Source organism: Otolemur garnettii, unplaced genomic scaffold (genome assembly GCF_000181295.1).
Source record: "Otolemur garnettii isolate 467f Iridium unplaced genomic scaffold, OtoGar3 scaffold00028, whole genome shotgun sequence".
Taxonomy (NCBI): domain Eukaryota; kingdom Metazoa; phylum Chordata; class Mammalia; order Primates; family Galagidae; genus Otolemur; species Otolemur garnettii.
The window spans coordinates 4213137-4233164 of NW_003852423.1; the positions used below are offsets into that span (position 1 = coordinate 4213137).

At 40.2% G+C, this 20028-nt stretch overlaps 1 protein-coding gene across 1 annotated transcript in view; it reads left to right on the forward strand.

Moving 5' to 3' along the window:
- The window catches only part of DNAH11 (dynein axonemal heavy chain 11), a 357421-nt gene that overhangs the window by 104635 nt on the left and 232758 nt on the right, over positions 1-20028 (forward strand). The window lies entirely within an intron of this gene.

Genomic DNA, 20028 nt, shown 5'->3' on the forward strand with positions numbered 1-20028 from the left:
AGCTGGGACCACAGGCGCCCGCCACAATGCCCGGCTATTTTTTGGTTGCAGCCGTCATTGTTGTTTGGAGGGTCCAGGCTGGGGATTCGAACCCGCCACCTTAGGTGTACGTGGCTGGCGCCTTAGCCGGTTGAGCTATAGTCGCCAAGCCAAGAGTTGTTTTCTTTCAGAACTTTGAAAATATTTTTCCAGGCTCAGCTCCCATAGCACAGTGGTTACGGCCCCAGCCACATACACCGAGGGTGGTGGGTTTGAACCCCGCCTGGGGCAACAAAACAACAACGACAACTGCAACAAAAAATAGCCAGGCATTGTGGCGGCGCCTGTAGTCCCAGCTGTTTGGGAGGCAGAGGCAAGAGAATCACTTAAGCCCAAGAATTTGAGGTTGCTGTGAGCTGTGATGCCATGGCACTCTACCAAGGGTGACAAAGTGAAACTCTGTCTCAAAAAAAAAAAAATATATATATATATATTTTCCATCTACCTTGTAGTTTTTATGGCTGTGAAATCTGAAATCAGTCAAATCGTTTTTTTAGGAATCTGTCTCTTTTTTTAGCCACTTTTTAGATTTCCTTCTTTTTGTTCTGATAAAACATTTTTTTACAGATGCAAATGATTAAAAATAAAAAGGAACCCAGGGCCAGTTGATATGGGTTCAAATCTCACCTTCTCCCATTTCTGTCTTCTTATAGCTCCGTGGCTATGGGCAAGCTACTTAATTGCATTTTGCCTTAGTTTCACCGTCTGCAAAAGAAGGACAATGACAGTCCCTGCATCATGGGATCGTTAGAAGGACTACTTAATTAATATGTGGGAAACATTATTTAAAAGCACTCGTCAAAGTGTAAATACTGTGTGTTAGTCCTTGCTGCCATTAATGCTGAGATGACGATGGCAATGTGACCATGGCCTCTAACGTGTTGCACAATTCATTTCATGATTTTCTCCCTAACAATTGATCGTGAATCTTTTTCAAGAATACAAAAAAGTTGAAATAATTGTGTAGTGATATACGTGCCTGCCACTTAGATTCTACAATTAATATCTTGTTTTATTTTCTTTATCACATCTGTCCTTTAGCCAACACTCAGTCCACCCATCAGTTCATCTTATATCTATGATCCATTTCAAAGGAAGCTGCAGCTGCTAGTAATCTTTATACTTAAACACTTCAATATTTTTATTTAAACATTTTTTTTCTTTTTTTGGCCGGGGCTGGGTTTGAACCCAACACCTCCGGCATATGGGGCCGGTGCCCTACTCCTTTGAGCCACGGGTGCTGCCCCTATTTAAACATTTTTAATTTTAGTTGGAAAGTAAAATCTGTATCCATTGTTTATGGTGCACAACATGACGTTTTGATATATGTGTACCTTGTGGAGTGGTTAAATCAAGCTATTTAATGTATGCATTACCTCCCACACTTATCTTTTTTTGTGGTAAGAATGTTTAAAATCTGCTTTCCTAGCCGTTTTCAAAAATATATTATTATTAGCTGTAGCCAATATAATGTACAATAGATCTCTTAAACTTATTCTCCTAATTGAAATTTTGTGTCCTTTGACTAACATTTGCCCCAAATGTTCCACTCTAGCCTCTGGTGCCTACCATTTTACATTTTTTTTTTTTCGTTTGTTTTTTGAGACAGTCTGTCACCCTGGGTAGAATACTGGGCATCATCGGCGCTCCCAGCAACCTCAAACTCTTGGGCTTGAGCAATCCTCTTGCCTCAGCCTCCCAAGTAGCTGAGACTACGGGCCTGGCTAGTTTTTCTATTTTTAGTAGAGACATCATCTTGCTTCTTCTTGCTCAGGCTGGTCTCAAACACCTGAGCTCAAGCTGTCTATCCTCTTTGGGATGGCAGACGTGAGCCTCTGCTCCTGGCCAGGTTTCCTGTTTATATCAGCTCAGCTGTTCATAACTGAGATCATGCCGTGTTTCTTTCTGTCCCTGGCTTATTTCACGTAGCGTAATGTTCTCTGGGTTCATCTGTGCGGTGGCAAATGACAGGATTTCCTTCCTTTTAAAGACTGGATTCTATTCCTTTGTGTGCATGTAGCACATTTTCTTTAACCATTCATCCACGGGCACGTAGGTTGGTTCTGTGACGTGGCTGTTGTGAAAAGGCTGCAGCATCCGAGGGAGTGCAGTTCTCTCTTTGACATACTGATCTCAGTTCTTTTGTGTGTATCTGCAGTAGTGAGATGGCTGGATCATACGGTGGTTCTATTTTTAAAGTTTTGAAAAATCTTTGTACTATTTTTCATCCTGGCTATACTTAGATTCCTATCAACAGGATAGGTGTACAGGGTTGCCTTTTTAAATACTTTCAATCACTTACTCATTCTATCAGTTTAGTTTTAGTTATTAAGTCTCAATTTCCCAGAGCTTTTTTTGGCTTCTTAAAAATCTGATATTTAAAAACAGATTTCTATGTTTTTTTCATTTCAATTATTTCCAAGTAGTGTTTAATGCTTTTGTTTAGATTGTTCTACTACCTCTAGTTCTTTTGAGTCTAGGCTCTGTCTATTAAATTGCATTTGATTTTTGTGTGTTTATTTTCTAAGGTTATTTTCATCTGTGTTTTCTTTTTCTATAGAAATTAATTTCTACCCTGAATTAAGCAAATGTCCCTGTGGTGTTTGTTTCACATCCTCCCACCCCTCCTTTTTTCAGGTCTCTATAGGTCTTATAAGTTCTGGGTTCATTTTGTGGTTAATTACTTAGGATTTCCTGATCACCTTATCAGGGGCAGTTTGGATGTCCCAGCTTCATATGGTGTAACTTTGAGATTTTAAGGGAATTTTGAGTTCTAAGGGACTTTTTCCTATCTAAGCCTCAAGATGTTTCAAGCTGTCAAATTGATTCTTGAGCCTATGGGGAGAGTTTTTACAGAACCTATACTGGACTGTAACACTGAGGATGTCAGCTTTATGTCAAAATGTCCATTCCAAGTCCCTGCTCTCTCAAGGGACTACAAGAAGCACAACAGAACGGGGACACAGTGGCTCACGCCTGCAATCCTAGCACCCTGGGAAGCCAAGGCTGGAGGACAGCTTGAGCCCCAGGAGTTGTGGACCAGGCTGAGCAAGAGTGAGACCCCTACAAAAAATAGAAAAATTAGCCAGGCATGGTGGTGTGCACTTGTAGTCCCAGCTGCTTGGGAGGCTGAGGCAGGAGAATTGCTTAAGCTCAGGAGTTCCAGGTTGCAGTGAGCTACGATGACACCACTATACTCTAGCCTGGGCAACAGAACAAGACTCTGTCTGAAAAAAAGAAGAAATGGCTGTGGCATTAGCTTATTAACCTTCTTTTACTGCTTTTGCTTTGCCTTTGAGGCGCATTCCTGTCATCAGGGAAAGGATCTCTGTTAGTCTCTGCCTCTCTCTCTCCTTCCCAGTGCCTCCCTCTTTCTCTGTCTCTTCCTCCACTACCCCACCCCCATCTCTCTCTCCTCTCACTTTCTCTCTCTCTCTTCCTCTCCCCTCCCTCCCTCCCTCCCGCGCTCTCTCTCTCTCTCATGTTTGGCTACGTGCTTTGCATTGAGTATGTTTTGTTTTATTTAAACATTTTTCTGGGTCAATAAAGAAATTGTTTTTTGTTTTTTTTGGCCGGGGCTGGGTTTGAACCCGTCACCTCTGGCATATGGGGCATATGGGGCCAGCGCCTTACCCTTTTGAGCCATAGGCACGGCCCCAATAAAGAAATTGTTGATGTCAATTTAGTATGTGGCAAGGCCAGTTATTATTGCTACTACTATCATCATCACCATCATCACCATTGCTAAGACTGGCTGGTTAAGTTTGGGTTTTTGTTTTTTTTTTTTTCATATTTGACACTGGTTAACGATACTGCAGTAAATAGCATTTAGGTACGTGTTGGACTTTTTTTCTCTATTTCTTCAGGATAAATTTTCAGATGTAGAATTGCTAGGTCAAAGCCTTGTAAAGATAGTGCCCAATTTGCCTTTCCAATCAGCGTTTGTTATAAGAAGAGTCTGCTCCCTCCCCTGTCAGCAGCACTGGGTGGGTTCTTTTCATCCTCCCTATTCTCACAGTTATTCCTATCCCAGTAGCTTTGGCATAGTCACCTAATGAATGGAATTTAAATTTCTTCCCCCTTAAAATAGTTTTAAAGTTTTCCACTTTGTTCAAGCTTTCTATGTTGCTTCTCCTCTTCCCATGTTGGGTAAGAAGTAGAGAAAGGGGATAGTTTGTGAGGAAAGAGGGTATCTGCGTAATTATGAAACACTTGGCATGAATTGAAATGCTCGACAAACCAGCCAAACAGGGCCCTTCAGCACCGTGTCTCAATGTTGGGTCTGGCCCTAACAAGCGTGCCAGAGAAGGGAACAATCAGATCCTACAAAGCTGTGATTTGGGTCGTGAAAACGTGTGCCTCTAAGTTGAAACTTTTTTCGTTTACTCCCTTTGCAAATGGATGTAACCATCTGCTAGAGTGTGTTTTTAATTAAAATCACTCTAGCTAATACTGTGAGCAAATTTTTAAATGGACTTTAGTCATTTAAAATAGCTTAATTTTAAAGCTAAGATCAGGGTTGGGGATAATTGATGATTATGAGTAATTTATTGCCTTCTCACTTCTAAAGTAAAGTGAGATAAATATATTCCAAGATAATAATTTTAAACTCTATTTTCCCCCCTTAGACGTATGGGGATTGCATGTTAAATGGTGTTGAGATTAAAGGCAAAAATGTTGCATTTTGGATATGTTATCTGCCTTGTCAGAGTCTCTGAAAAAATAGTAAATATAATTGCTTAGATTTGAAAAAATTCCGTGGTGAAAGTATTTCATTTTGGAGGCTTGGGACCTGTTAAGAAAGTTTTATATTCCTCTTTGATTATTGAGCTGTGCAAAAAAAAAAAAAAAAAATCATCAAATGAGAGATAGAAGCATTTTGGACTCAAACTACGGCCCACGGGCCACATGGAGCCCACCTAGGACATTTATCCCGCCTGCCAGGTGTTTTTGCCGCTGCTGCCTGTCCTGCTTAGCAGCCAACTCGTCCCGGGGCCCCCAGTCCAGCCCTCCAACAGTCTGAGGGACAGCGAACTGGCCCCTTGTTTAAAAAGTTTGAGAACCCCTGCTCTAAACAATTAACCATTGTGGTATGCTGGGACATTACCTGGAGATTTTGATAAGACTCAAGATAAATCATATAAAACTTCCCTGATTAACCATCTTTCCCATCCCCCCCCCCAAGAAAGACTCAGAAATACTCTTAATAGTATCCTCATAAAAAAAAAGAGACCCTCATTTTGCTGCTTTAAGCTAATTTTTGGTGTCACTTTTAGTCATTGACCGAGAAATTCTTTCGAAAACAAATTGATGCAATATTGGTGGTGTTCCTATCTTTTCCCAACCCTGAAGAAGGAAGACTGTCGAGCCTGGAGCTACCCTTGTATATTGGACACAAGGTTTTCTTCTTTTCTCCTCTGTGTATAAATGTGTTTTGGTAGCCTCATGGTTTATGATCTAGCAGAAACCCACCATGCCACGAATAGAACACAGAGTCTAACTCCCCTTTCATCAAAATTATATAGAATGACAGGTAAAGTATGTTAAAAAAATTCACATTCTTCCTGGAAATACAAGACCAGATACCTTGAGGAAAGCTGAGAACAGATGCAATTGAGATGATAAATAATTGAGAGCATAGAAAATCAGTCCAAACACATAAAAAAGAGGAAGCTATTTCAATGGTAAGTTAATTCAATGAAATTCCAGAGAAATGATGAACTCAGACTTAATAACTGTAAAAACATGTGGAGTTTATGGTCAATGATAAGGATTAAATGTAGAAGAAATGAAGAGCTGAAACTCTGTCCCCTGTGTATCACAAGAGGTTATCAGTGGAGGTGTTTTGCCCTCGGATAAAGCACTAAGAAATACTTGGCAACCAAAGAGAGCCATTTAGAGAGGACTTCCGACATGATTATGTCTTGAATCTGGAGCGAGCGTTGGATTTTTTCTGTGAATGATCAGATGCTAAATATTTTTGTCTTTAGGGGCCACACAGACTCTTCTGCAACTATATACCTCTCCTGTGATGGTAGGAAAGAAGCCATAAGTAATTCATAAATGAAGGGTACAGCTGAGTTTTGATAAAGTTTTATTTATAAAAAGAGATGATGGGCCAGATTTGGCTCATAGCCTGTAGTTTGCCACTGCAGCTTTAGAGAAAGAAGCAGAAAAGATCCTGAAGTAATTCAAGATCTTGGCAATGACACATGAGGGAAAGAGAAAAAGATTTGTCATCCATTTACCCGTTTATGCCATGTGATTACAATCTGGGCCATTATGACAAGAGTTGGTTTGTTGAACAAACCAATAACAAATTTTTGTAGTTTCAAAGAAGAAAGCAAAAACATAACAAAAGGATAGGGAAAGAAAAAATCTTTACCCCTATGAGTAAAAGATTTAAAAACAATCGTGTAATTATGGTATGCTAATAATTAAGTTGAAAACTCAAATTCAATATTAAAATTAAGATTTTTTATGAATACTTTTCCTAAAGTTGATTCAAAATGATCAGTAGAAAACTCAGTAGACCATTAACCAAAGAAATAATTGAAATGGTAATCATATACACACACACATATCTTCCAAATTTGTCTTTTTCCCCCCAAGTTGTTTTGACTGTTCTAAATTCTTTTCTGTATATATTTTACAATGCCACATTGTTGTTCATTTTTGAAAACCTTATTAATTTTTATTCTAATTAAATTTTGATTGGATGGCATCTAAATATAAATTTTGAGAGAATGGACATCTCCGTAATGATGACTCTTAATATGTGTAACCTAAGAACATGGTATAACTCTCTGTATAGACTGTCTCTAATTTTCCTAATTTCCAATGTTTTCTATAGTTTTTAATGTAGAAATCTTAAACATTTTTCACTAGATTTATGTTTAGATAAAAATAAATCTGTTTTATATACTAATTAATTTTTATTTTATTTTTCAGTGTGGCTGGTATAGAATATATTCATTTTTAAATATTTACCTTGTATCTTAGGACTCTGCTAAATTTGCTTACGACATTTAGTAGTTGTTGTTTCTGTAGATTCCGTAGGGTTTCCTGGGTTTATTAACACTTTTCTGTAAGTAATGCCAGTTTTCTTCTCTTTCATTCTTTCTTTTTTTCTCTGTCTTTATTTTCTTTTCTTGAGTTACTGAATTGGCTAAGCCAAGTACAATGTTGAACAGAGAGAGTTGTACATCCTTGTTTTATTATCAGTCTTCAGAGAGAATAATTGAGCATTTTGCCAGTAAGTGTGATATTAGTTGTATGTTTTTGAAGAAGCCCTTAATCAAATAGAGAAAAATCCCTTCCATTACTACATGTAGAGAGTTTTTATCTCAACAAGGAATTGGGCCTCTTAAAATCTTTTGAGAGGACCAGGTAGTTTATCTGCTTAATTCTGTTGTGATGAATTTTTTTTCTTTTTTGAGACAGAGTCTCACTCTGTCACTCTGGGTAGAGTGCTGTGGTGTCATAGCTCATAGCAACCTCAAACTCTTTTTTTTGAAATAGTGTCTCTCTTTGTCACCCTTGGTAGAGTGCCATGGTGTCATAGCTCATAGCAACCTCAAACTCTTGGGTTCAAGCAATCCTCTTGCCTCAGCCTCCCAAGTAACTGGGATCACAAGCACCTGCCATAATGCATGGCTATTTTTTTTTTTTATAGAGACAGAGTCTCACTCTATCACTCTCAGTAGAGTGCCATGGCATCTCACAGCTCACAGCAACCTCCAACTCCTGGGCCTAGGTGATTCTCTTGCCTCAGCCTCCGGAGTAGCTGGGACTATAGGCGCCTACCACAACGCCCGGCCATTTCTTTGTTGCAGTTTGGCTGGGGCTGGGCTTGAACCCACGACCCTCAGTATATGAGGCTGACGCCCTACTCACTGAGCCACAGGTGCCACCCAATGCATGGCTATTTTTAGAGACGAGGTCTCACTCTTGCTCAGGCTGGTCTTGAACACATGAGCTCAGACAAACTACCTGCCCTGGCCTCCCAGAGTCCTAGGATTATAGGCATGAGCCAGCGTGCCAGGCCAACCTCAAACTTTTGAGCTCAAGGAATCTTCATGCTTCAGCTTCCTAAGTAGCTGAGACTACAGGTGCTCACTACAATTTCCGACTAATTTTTCTATTTTTAATAGAGATGGGCTCTCTTGCTCAGGCTGGTCTTGAACTCCTGAGCTCGAGTGATCCATCCACCTCAGCCTCCCAGAGTGCCGGGATTATAGGTATGAGCCACTGTGCCCAGCCTGTGATGGATTTTTGAATGTTTAGCCAAGTCTCTATTCCTGAGTAATAAACTCTACTTGGTTGTGGTAAATTATTCTTTATATATGTATTTTTTATTGGATTTTATTTGCTACTATTTTATTAACAAATTCTTCATTTATGTTTATCAGAGGTACATGTCTGTAATTTGCTGGTTTCAGAATCAGGGTATGCTCCTTAAAAGGATCCATCTTCATCCATTTTGTGAAAAAGTTATTGATAGATGTTGGTGCTGCAGCTGGGCCTGGGGTTTTCTTTGCAGGATATTTTCTTATTATAATTTGATTTATTTTATATCTATGCAGTTGCTATTCAGAGTTTTGATCTGTTCCTTTTTTATGTGTCAGTTTTGGAAATTGTGTTTTTTAAAAGTTTGACCCATCTCTTCTGAGTCAATGCTGGCAAATCACAGCCCCCTGGCCAAATCTGGTATGGTGCTAATTGTCTGTGGCTGCTTTACGTGGTAGTGGCCGAGTGGAGTAGTCATAACAGAGTTGCTATGGCCAACAAAGCCAAAAATATTTATTTACTCTCTGGCCATTTAATGTAAGTTTTCCAGTTTATTAGTGTAAGTTAGTAATGCAATTTCATTATTATCCTTAAGACGTCTGGAAGACCTGGCCTCTCATGTCCCACTTTCATTTCAAGAGTTGATAATTTATATATTTTTCTTCTCTCTCTCTCTCTCTCTCTCTTTTTCTTCACTGGGCTTTCTGGGTGTTCATCAATTTTTTATTTTTTTTTTGAGACAAAGCCTCAAGCTGTCCCCTGGGTAGAATGCTGTGGCATCACAACTCAGAGCAACCTCCAACTCCTGAGCTCAAGTGAGTCTCCTGCCTCTGCCTCCCAAGTCGCTGGGACCACAGGGCTATTATTTGGTTGCAGCCGTCATTGATATTTGGTGGGCCCAGGCTGGATTTGAACCTGTCACCTTAGGCATATATGGCTGGCGCCTTAGCCACTTGAGCCACAGGTGCCGAGCTGTGTTCATCAATTTTATTTCTTCTTTCAAAGGCTTAACCTTTGACTTTGTTGGTTTTCTCTGTTGTTTATTTTTATTTCACTGATTGCTGCTGTCATGTTGATTTTCCTTCTTCTGCTTACTCTGACCTTGATTTGTTCCTCTTCTTCGAGTTTTTTAAGGTGAGAGCTTAGATTACTGACTTTCTACCTTTTTCTTTTCTAATAGGTACTTAAAGGAACCTTTCTACCTTGATGAAAAATATCTACCAGAAGCCTGTGGAGAAAATCATACTTAATGGTGAAACGTTAGAAATCATTTCCATTAGTGTCAAGAATGAGGCAATTATGCTCACTGTCTGTGACACTCTTTGCTCAACATTGTGCCGGTGGTTTTAGCAATATGATTAAAGAAATAGGAAGTGAACACTGGGAAGGAGGACGACACATTGAGATTGTACCACACATGTCCTGAGGGTTTCGAAGAGCACGAGACTCAATCCCTTCGGCAATGTCTTTTGCTGTGGTTGGTGGAAGTGAAAAGTCATTGTTTCTGATGTGGCTGATGTGAGTTTCAGGATTAGAGATGCTTGTTGCTATTGTTGTGAAACACAAAGAATTTTTTTTTAAATCTCAGATTACTATGAAGATTACCAAATGATTAGGTACAGTGTTTGCATTTGTTAGGTGAGGTCCCTGTTGTAGCTGTGTCCATGTAGGTGTGCCATGTACCCTTATGTGTACCCATTAGATGGGCGCACACCAACCCTCCTGTCTTCTTCCCCTCCCCTCAACTTGAATTGAGTTTTTTCCTTGTGGGCATGTACTCGTTTGTCTAGTGCCTTCATATTAATATTGAGTACATTGGATACTTGCTTTTTTTTTTTAATTTTTATTAAGTCATAGCTGTGTACATTAATGCAGTCATGGGGTACAATGTGCTGGGTTTATATACAATTTGAAATATTTTCATCCAACTGGTTGACATAGCCTTCATGGCATTTTCTTAGTTATTGTGTTAAGACATTTATATTCTACATTTAGAAAGATTCACATGTACCCTTGTAAGATGCACCATAGGTGTGGTCCCACCAATCACCTTCCCTCCTCCCCTCCCCTCCCTCTCCCCTTTCCCCATATTCTTGGGCTACAATTGGGTTATAGCTTTCATACGAAAGCTATAAATTAGTTTCATAGTAGGGTTGAGTACATTGGATACTTTTTCTTCCATTCTTGAGATACTTTGCTAAGAGGAATATGTTCCAGCTCCATCCATGTAAACATGAAGGAGGTAAAGTCTCCATCTTTCTTTAAGGCTGCATAAGGATACTTGCTTTTTGAAACAGGAAGAATCTTAACATTTCTACAGAGAGGCCTCTTCCACCTTCTTTGCCACCATGGCCTGGGTATCCTCAGACTGGAGAATCCCCCATGACTGATGCTGGCAAAACTTCAGTGCTTCTACCACAAGGAAAACATTCTTTAAGCTTAACTTTCTGCATTTAGGGACATGGCTCTTTAAGTCCACAGATATGGCCTCTTTCTACTATACCACTATAGGAACTGGGTCAAGGCAAATTTAGGACCAGCCACCACCATGTGTCAGGAACCACCACTTCTCTCAGCCCTTAAGTCTGTTGCTTTCTATGACTGACACCGTCCTTCAGCCTTCTGTCATCCCACGAAGCAAGCTGACCCTCTTTGGGAACACTGTAGTCCCTTAGATGGTTTTATCATATAACCTCAGTGGTGGTCAAGGTCATGTTTTGTTTCTTAAGAAGTATTTCTATGGAGTTTCCTCCTTCCACTCACCACCATCATTGGAGGCCAGCTGATGCCTGGCCAAGGTATCCTGTTGCTATTAAGCACACGGGAAGATTTTGTCTTCATAAAATATACAGTAAGATCTTAGAATTGTGTTTTCAACATTTATAACTGTGTAATCTGGGACAAATTACGTCATATTCTCATATAATGTTGGAATTAGTGATTGTACATGGGGTTGTTGTGATGATTAAGTTAGAATACACACACACACACAATACACATGTGTCCAGACACCACGCCTTGTCAGACAGTGCTGACACCATCAGAGAGGAACAAAAGCAATCAGACTTTGACCGAATGCCTGAACGCTTCCCTCTGCACTGTGCTCTAGTTCTCATATACAATGGAAGGAAGTGTGGCCTCCCAGTACCCAGAGCCATTTCTCCTCCTCTGCTCGGGGCTTCTGCTCTGGCCTTGCTCAAGAATGCTCTGACTTCCTTTTCTACCGTGTCCTCACTTTCTCACTCTGACTTGTTCCCATCAGCAGTTAAACATGCCTAAGTCTCCCGTTCCTTAAAACAACAACCAAAATTGTTCCTTGATGCCATCTCTCTCCTGCGTTGTGCCCTCGCTCTGTAACCTCCGTTACAATCAAGCTTGTTGACCTGACATCCGCGGGCGCTTTCCTCTTTTTCATCCCCCACTCTCCACACCCCATTTCTACCACTCAGTTGAATTCAGTTCTGTTTTCTTCTATTTCTTCCTTTTCTGTTAGGAAATACTGCCTCCTTCACCTACTCCCTTCCCTTCTACTGATGTTTATTTGAATTCTAGGTTTCAACCCCGGGAACTTGGGCAGCTCTTCAGTCTCCCTCGCCCCTCTCCTTCCTCCTGCCCTTAAATGTTTCTGCTCCTTCTGACTCTGCTCTGAGTTCCTTTATCTTTGCCCCATGCTGTGCACCCCTGGCTAATCTCCTCCATGGCTGCTCAGTTTCCTTTATAATTCGCTGATGCCTTTGATGTCCAGTTCAGATCTGAAGCATGTCTCGGAGCCTAGTGGGATTTTTGCACTGGAAGCCTTACCCAACCTGGATCACCCAAAATGCATTCATTTTTCTCCTTGAACTTGCTGTTCAGTGTTCCCAGCTTTGGGAAAACACACCAGCATTCTTCACCAGTTGCTTGCACCGGCAGCCCACTTGACTCACCTTTTACCCGACGGCCAGTCCCCGGCCAGGTGTCTATAGTTGCCCCAAAGGTCTCTATTCCTACTGATTTCTACTCCTGCTCTGTTGCCATCCTAGTCCAGGCCACTCTCTGCTTTCACCTGGAGGACTAGAGCATCCCCTGTCCCTCTGGTCTTCTTTCCTCCTGTCCTATTTCCCTCCAATTCATTCTTCATGCAGTAGCCAGAGGAATGTTGTAAAAACTCAAATCTGATTATCACCCTGCCACGCAGAACCCTTCGGTAATGACCCCTTGCCCCACCTGAGCTGACCAGGTCTGCGTGTCTGGGCTCTTGTTCTTCCGGGCAGCTTGGCCGCCTGCACTGTCCCTGCCCCCACCCCCTGTCCTGCCATTGGTTCATGACCTCACTTTTTACACAGGGCCACCTGCTCCATCTGGGCCCTCCTATAGGTGCTTCCCACGGCTGGAAGGCTGCCTCCCTGGTTGACCAACCCCGTAATTCTCCACAGCCTAAATTCTGCTCATTTTCTAAGTCTTAGCATGAATGCTATTTCCTTCTCAAGGCCTTTCTCAGCGCTAGATTAGGGAAGGTCCCAATTTTGTGTGCTGTCAGTTCTTTGTACTTGCCCCAGCAAAATAATTATTCTACCCCTGACATTAGCCAAAGGGCTGATACGTGATTCTGATAATTATATGATTTATTTGCATTCCTCATTGGCCCATTGGCTCTGGAAATAGTGACCACATTTGTCATCTTATTCACTCATTTAGAGTGAATGGGAGAACAAGATGTCCTGGGTGTGTTGCTGCTGTCATTCATTTCTTCCTTCCTTCATTTATTCAGCGTGTGTTGACATGAACACATACCTTAGGCTGGCCCACTGTGCTGGGTATGGGAACTTGGTGCAGGATAAGCCACACCTGAGCCTTGTTCTTTTACAGCTTATGGTTAAAGTGGGGGAGAGAAACAAGGAGATAAGTAAATGGAAGGATACTAAGTATCATAAAGAAAATAAAATGGAAACATAAAGGATGTTGGGTAGGGTGTAAGGATAAATAGAATGCCAGGAAAGGCCAACTTGAGAAGGTAAACTTTAGCTAAGACATTGAAGGATGAGAAGCAGCCAACCATACAAAGCTCAGAGGGAAGACGACTTCAGGCAGATCAAACAGTTGCTGAGGACTTGAAGCAGCTGTGATGGGGGAAGAAATAGAAGGCCACGTGGACAGTAGCGTGAGGTCATGGAAGCCTTTGGAATTTACTCTAATTAGGCTTCTTTCTAGTTTAAAGTATGTACTATGTTTATACACTGGTGAAAGTCAAGATGTACCAGGAAAACAGCCACTTTAGTTTCAGACAGCTGTAGACACAGACTTGAGAAAAGCTTCCTTGATCAGGAACAATGCTATGATCGAGGGCAAGAATAAGTTCTGATTACGTGACAGTATATATTTTCTTAAAAGCCGCCAAGGGAAGTTTTCTATGTCACACACCATAAACATATGCAGTTATAGTACTGATCATAATTGCTGTCTGATGTTACTGCCTGAATAAAATAGACATTTTATAACTATATCATATAACGTGGGCTACAGAGTTTTATTACTTACAAAAGGATATCATCAGGGCAGGTTTAATCTTGAGACACAATATAAGATGCCCAACATATGATGCTGTACGTATAATATCAACAAGTTGAAGTTTTAATCACCTTCCATTTGACTGCATTTCTGTGAAAAACTAATCAATAATGTAGAGATCACAGGTTGTTGGGAGGCTTGGATAAGACCACGCATGTAAACATACTTAAAATTATAAATGTTCTTACAAGGGATACAATATTATTCCTGTTATTGCAATGAACCATTTTTTTAAACTAAGTATCAATAATGGTGTCAGCTTTGATACTGTAAAGACTGGATATCTTGACCCTAATGAGAAAATGTCCAGTGCCAGAATCTCTATTTTCTGAATGTGTATATTAATTTTGTCTGGAAACTTACATGTGCATGGATTATTGTACATTCTTTCTTCTGTTTGGCAAATACTCATTGAGCACCTCCTGTTTGGGAGTCAGTTCTCAGTGGCTCTGAGGATAAAGCCTGAATAAGACAGACACTGTCCTTGCTTTACAGAAACTAAAATCTAGGGGATGGTGGACATTGAACACATCATGCATGAAATAACAATCACATCTATCTGCTTTTATTAAAGTTTAACTACTTTTTTTTTTTAAGAGTCTCACTTTGTTGCCCTCAGTAGGGTGCCACGGCGTTGTAGCTCTCACCAACCTCAAATTCTTGGGCTTAAGTGATCCTCTTGCCTCAGCCTCCTAAGTAACTAGGACTACAGGCACCTGCCACAATACCTGGCTATTTCTTAGAGATGGGATCTCGTTCTTCCTCAGGCTGGCCTCAAACTCATGAGCTCAAGCAATCCACTCGCCGTGGCCTCCCAGATTTCTAGGATTACAAGCAGAAGCCACCACACCCGGCCTAAAATTTCACTACATTTTTTAGATGTAATGTGTTAAAAGTACAAGCACACCTCATTTTACTATGTTTCACTTATGGCACTTCACAGATACTGCATTTTTTTTTTTTTTTTACACAAATTGAGGGTTTGTGGAGATGCTGTACCAAGCAAGTCCATCAGGGCCATTTTTCTAACAGTATGCCCACTTTGTGTCTTGGTGTTGCCTTTTCGTGATTCTTACAGTATTTTAACCTTTTTCACTATTATTCTATCTGTTACTGTGATCAATGATCTTTGATGCTATGATGGTGGTAGATTAATGTGCACATTTGCCAATGTTTGTTATCTTTTAACTTTTTCATCATGGCCATCCTAAGGAGTGTGAGGGGGTCTCTCATTGTGACTTGCACTTCTGTGATTATTAGTGATGTTGAGCATTTCATGTACCAGTTGGTCATTGTATGTCTTCTTTGGGAAAAAAGTCTGTTCAGGTCCTCTGCCTAGTACTTATTCAGGTTGGTTATTTATTTAGTTATTATTTATTTAACTATTGAATTGTACAAATTTCTTATATATTTTTGATATTAACCCCCTTATCAGATATATGGTATATATCAGACATACATATGATATATACCATATACCAGATATATATGATATCTATCTGATGTAAACATATCACATATATATCCCATATCAGATATATGATTTAATTTTCTTGATTGTTTCCTTTGATATACAGAAATTATTTAATTTTATATAATCTCCACTTGTTAAATTTTGCTTTTGCTGTCAAATCCCCCAAATCATCACCAAGACCAAGACCAAAGTCATAGAGCTTTTCCCATATGTTTCCTTTTAGGAGTTTTACAGTTTCAGGTCTTTTGTTTAGGTCTTTGATCCATTATAAGTTGATTTTTGCATGTTTTAAGAGTTCAATTGCATTTTTTGGCATTTGATACTCAGTTTTCCCAGCACCATTTATTGAAGACACTGCTGTCCTTTCCTTGTTGTGTATTTTCTAGTGCCTGCATTGAAAATTAGGTGAAAAATTTATTTCTGGACTCTATTCCAGTGATATGTATATCTGTTTTGAAAACAATACCATGCTGTTTTGATTACTATAGCTTCATAACATAATTTGAGAGCAAGAAGTATGGTACCTGTAGTTTTGTTCTTCTTGCTTAAGTTGGCTTTAGCTATTCAAGTTCTTTTGTGATTCAATACAAGTTTTAAGTTTTTTTTTTCCTATATCTGCAAAAAATGCCACTGGAATTTTCAGTTGCATTGAATCTGTAGAAAACTGGTAGTATGGACATTTTAACAGTATAAATTCTTCTAGTCCATGGACATGGAATATCTTTCCATTTATTTGTTTTCTTCAATTTCTTTTGTCAGTGTTCTAGAATTTTCAATGTGCAGACATTTTACTTTGTTAGTCATTAATGGCCATTGTGAAAAACAATATGGAGGTTTCTCAAAAAATGAAAAATAAATCCATATATCCAACAATCTCACTTCTGGGTATATAGCCAAAGGAAATAATTACTTGATAAGGTATCTGCACTCCCATGTTCGTCGCAGCATTATTCATGGTAGTCTAAGTGTCTATTGACAGATGAATAAAGAAAATGTATACACACATTTATACATACACACAAATGCAGAGTATACACACACACACACACACACACACACACACACGAAATCCTACCATTTGTAACAACATGAATAAATCTGAAGGACTTTTGACCCCATTCTTGGCAAGGGAAAGCACCCCCAGGAAAAGAGGAAAATTTAAAAGTAAGCTGAGTGAATCAGAACAAAGGAAAGTCAGCTAGTTTACATTTAAGCTGCCCATTGCTAGCAAGCTTCTTGCCTTTGCTGAGATTCTAGCCTGTTAGGGATACAGCTTACAAAAACCCTGCTGGCTCTATGAGCACTCTGAGGAGAATAATGGCCATAGAAGAGATTATGGCAAGTCCTAGAGAAGATACATCTTCTAGGGCATTTCCTGCCCATTAAACAGGCAAAGAAGATACCCATTGTGGAGATTTGCATTTGCCTGGGGCAGAGATGAAGGGAGTAGCTCCAGCCCTGAGATATGGGAAGAAGAGCTTATATCCCTTATACCAGAGGAAGACCCTGGTATGTGTGGTGGTGATGGGAGGAAAATGCTTCCCTCCCACCCATTCCTCAGAGGAGATTGAAGAACTAGCAGAGTTTAACACCTCCCTAGAAATCTGTGCGTGTGATCTCAAGCAGGAGGCTCTCCCAATACAAGGCTCAGATTTCAGATTTCTGAAGGCCATCCTTAAGTTTAATAATAATAACAATAGGAGCTGATATGATCAATGGAGAAACTGCTGCTGTTTTTGTTCCCTCCCTCATCTTACCTTCTGGGCAAATAGACTTCAATAAAATCAGAGTGGAGCAAACACTCTGGGCCATTGCCAGAAGCCCACAAACGGGCAATGGACCCCTGAGCTCCCACTTTTAATTCTACTCTATGTCTCATGTCTCTTTCTTTACCGTCATTTCTAACTCCGTAATTCTTCAGTTAATCACTACCAGTTTCCACAGGTCTCAGCGAACCCTGCTCCCAGGGTGGGACCCCGACAGATGTTATTCTATATAAAATAAGCTACAGGTGGAAAGACAAATACTGTATGTTCTCACTTATAAATGGAATTTTTTTTGCAGTTTTTGGCCGGGGCTGGGTTTGAATGCACCACCTCTGGTATATGGGGCTGGCGACCTACTCCTTTGAGCCACAGGTGCTGCTGGAATATTTTTTAAAAGTCATCAAACACATAGTAATGGAGTAGAACGGTGGTTACGGGGATAGTGGGGAAGGGGAGATGTTGGGATACAAACTTTCAGTTCCAAGATGAATAAGTTCTGGAGACCTAATGCAAATATGGCAAATACAGTTAATAATAATGTTTTGTATACTTGAAATTTGCTGAGAGGATCAATCTCAAGTGTTCTCACCTGGGAAAAAACTATGGCAGTTAGCGTGATTGTGGTAATCATTTCATCATGTATACATATATCAAAATAATCATGTTGGATACCTTAAATATATAATTTTTATTTTTCAGTCCTACCTCAATAAAGCTTGAGTGAGGGGAAAGTAAATTAAATGCTTATCAAGCTGTCGTATATCCAGAAAGTCTAGAGTACATATTTTTAAAAATTTCTTTAAGCCAGCCTTCCTTTACGTTTGATTTTAAGTCTGTCTGGAATGCTTCTTGCACAGCTAGCATTTCTCGGACTCAAACTCTACTTTTGTAGAGGCCAACACAGGGAGTCTATGTGATGTGACTGGTAAGACTCTGGCCCTGAAGTCAGACCATCAGGGTTGGAGTTCCCCCTCCTCAGACTGCTAACCATGATTAATATGTCTGTGACTCAGTTTTCTCATCTGCAAATTTAGGGCGATTATAGATGATCGTAGGATGAAATGAGAAGACACCAGCTGTGCTTAGTTGGTGCCTACAGTACTGTGCACGCGCGTTCATGTAAACTGTACACCTTGTGCCTGTCTCTCCCTGCCTGCCTTCTGCCTTCCTCCTATAGCTGTCTGACTTTCTCCAGTCTCCAGCTGTATAGCAATCTCAGGGAATTCTGCAGGGTCCCCTGTTTCCTGGGACGTGATAATAGTGCAATAGGGAACCTGGTTTTGACAGTAGGCTACAAAGGTTTGAGAGAATCTGGGTATCTGTCATCATCACTCACTACTGGCTCTCTCAGGTGCCAGCAGCTTGTAATTGACTGTCCTTTGCAAAGCTGAAGAGGAAAGGGGGCAGTGGTGTTTCTCAGTACAGTACCTGGAATAACGCAGAAAGAATGTTTTTGTAAATAAGCTTTGCAGCAGGAATCTTTATGTCTAAATAACTGTACTAACAAAATAACCATCTAAGAAAATATCTTTCAAACCTTTTTGACCATAATTCACCATAAGAAATATCTTATATCCGCTTAGGTTCACATGTATATGCACACACTCAAAATGGAAATAAAGTTTCACAGATCAGTACATTACTACCCGTAACGCAATATTTCTATTCCATCCAATTCCACAAATTGTCATTCATGTCATTCCATTTCATTCCTTTTCATTCTTTGAAAAGAGACCAGTAGTTTGAAAAATACTTATCTAAGAGATCAGCGGTGGATCTAAGCAAGAATAGGAATATGTGAATAAAAGTAAAGCAGAATAGTCTTCAGTTTTATGTTTTTAATATTTTTACCAGTAATCATCGCTATCTTGTATGAAAAAGCAGAACAAAATACTAATTGTTAGGTGCATCTCTTTTTAAAGAAAAAGGTAAGATGTTACTTACCGTGTTTCACTGAAAATAAGACCTACTCAAAAAATAAGCCCGAGCAGGATTTCTATGCATTTGTTAAATATAAGCCCTACCCTGATAATAAGACCTAGTGATGGGCATGCAGATACACTGCATAGCCACGCCCTGCATTTCCATGTGGAGTGAGAAGAAAGACTGGAATACCTTTTATCTGCCACAGCTCCTTTCTCCCAGCCATTCGCACGTGCCCGGGTTCAGGTGTGGTAACCACAGTCGCAGGCATCCTATTGCACACATGTGAACTGCTGGGGAAAGGAGTTCACGCATCACAAGAGCCAGTCCCACCAACAAGGTCGGCTCACCCTGTCAGGTTCCAGAAGATGACTTAACTGTATTTGAATAAATGTAGATTGTTGTATTATACTTAATAAAAAGAAGACATCCCCTGAAAATAAGCCCTAGTGTGTCTTCTTGAGAAAAAATAAATATGAGACAGTGTCTTATTTTCTGGGAAACATGGTAGCTCTCACTATGCTTTTTAAAAGGCTAGTCTCATTTGACCTTTCTCCTTTCTGTTCTTGTCCTTTCTCTTTTCTTTCAGTAGGGAGTCACTCTGTCACCCAGGCTGGAGGACAGTGATGATTATAGCTCACCAAAGCCTCAAACTCCCAAATGATCCTCCTGTTTCAGCCTTCCATGTAGCTGAGAATCCAGACTTGAACCAACATGCCTGTAGATTTTAAATGTTTTGTAGATCCAGGATCTTTCTATGTTGCCCAGACTGATCTAATTTGACCTCTTAAGATTTGTAGTCGTTCTCTTCCAGCAAAGTTGTCAGTAGAAGACCAGTTCAGTGCAGCCAGGAATTCTGGGTCCTGCCTTTGTCAATACTCACAGATTCTCTTGTCCTTCATTTTATGAGGTGTGATATTTGTCTTTGAGGATAGGCTGGGATAACGTATTTCATTCTTTGACAAAGAGAGTCTGTCTGGAATCAGACGG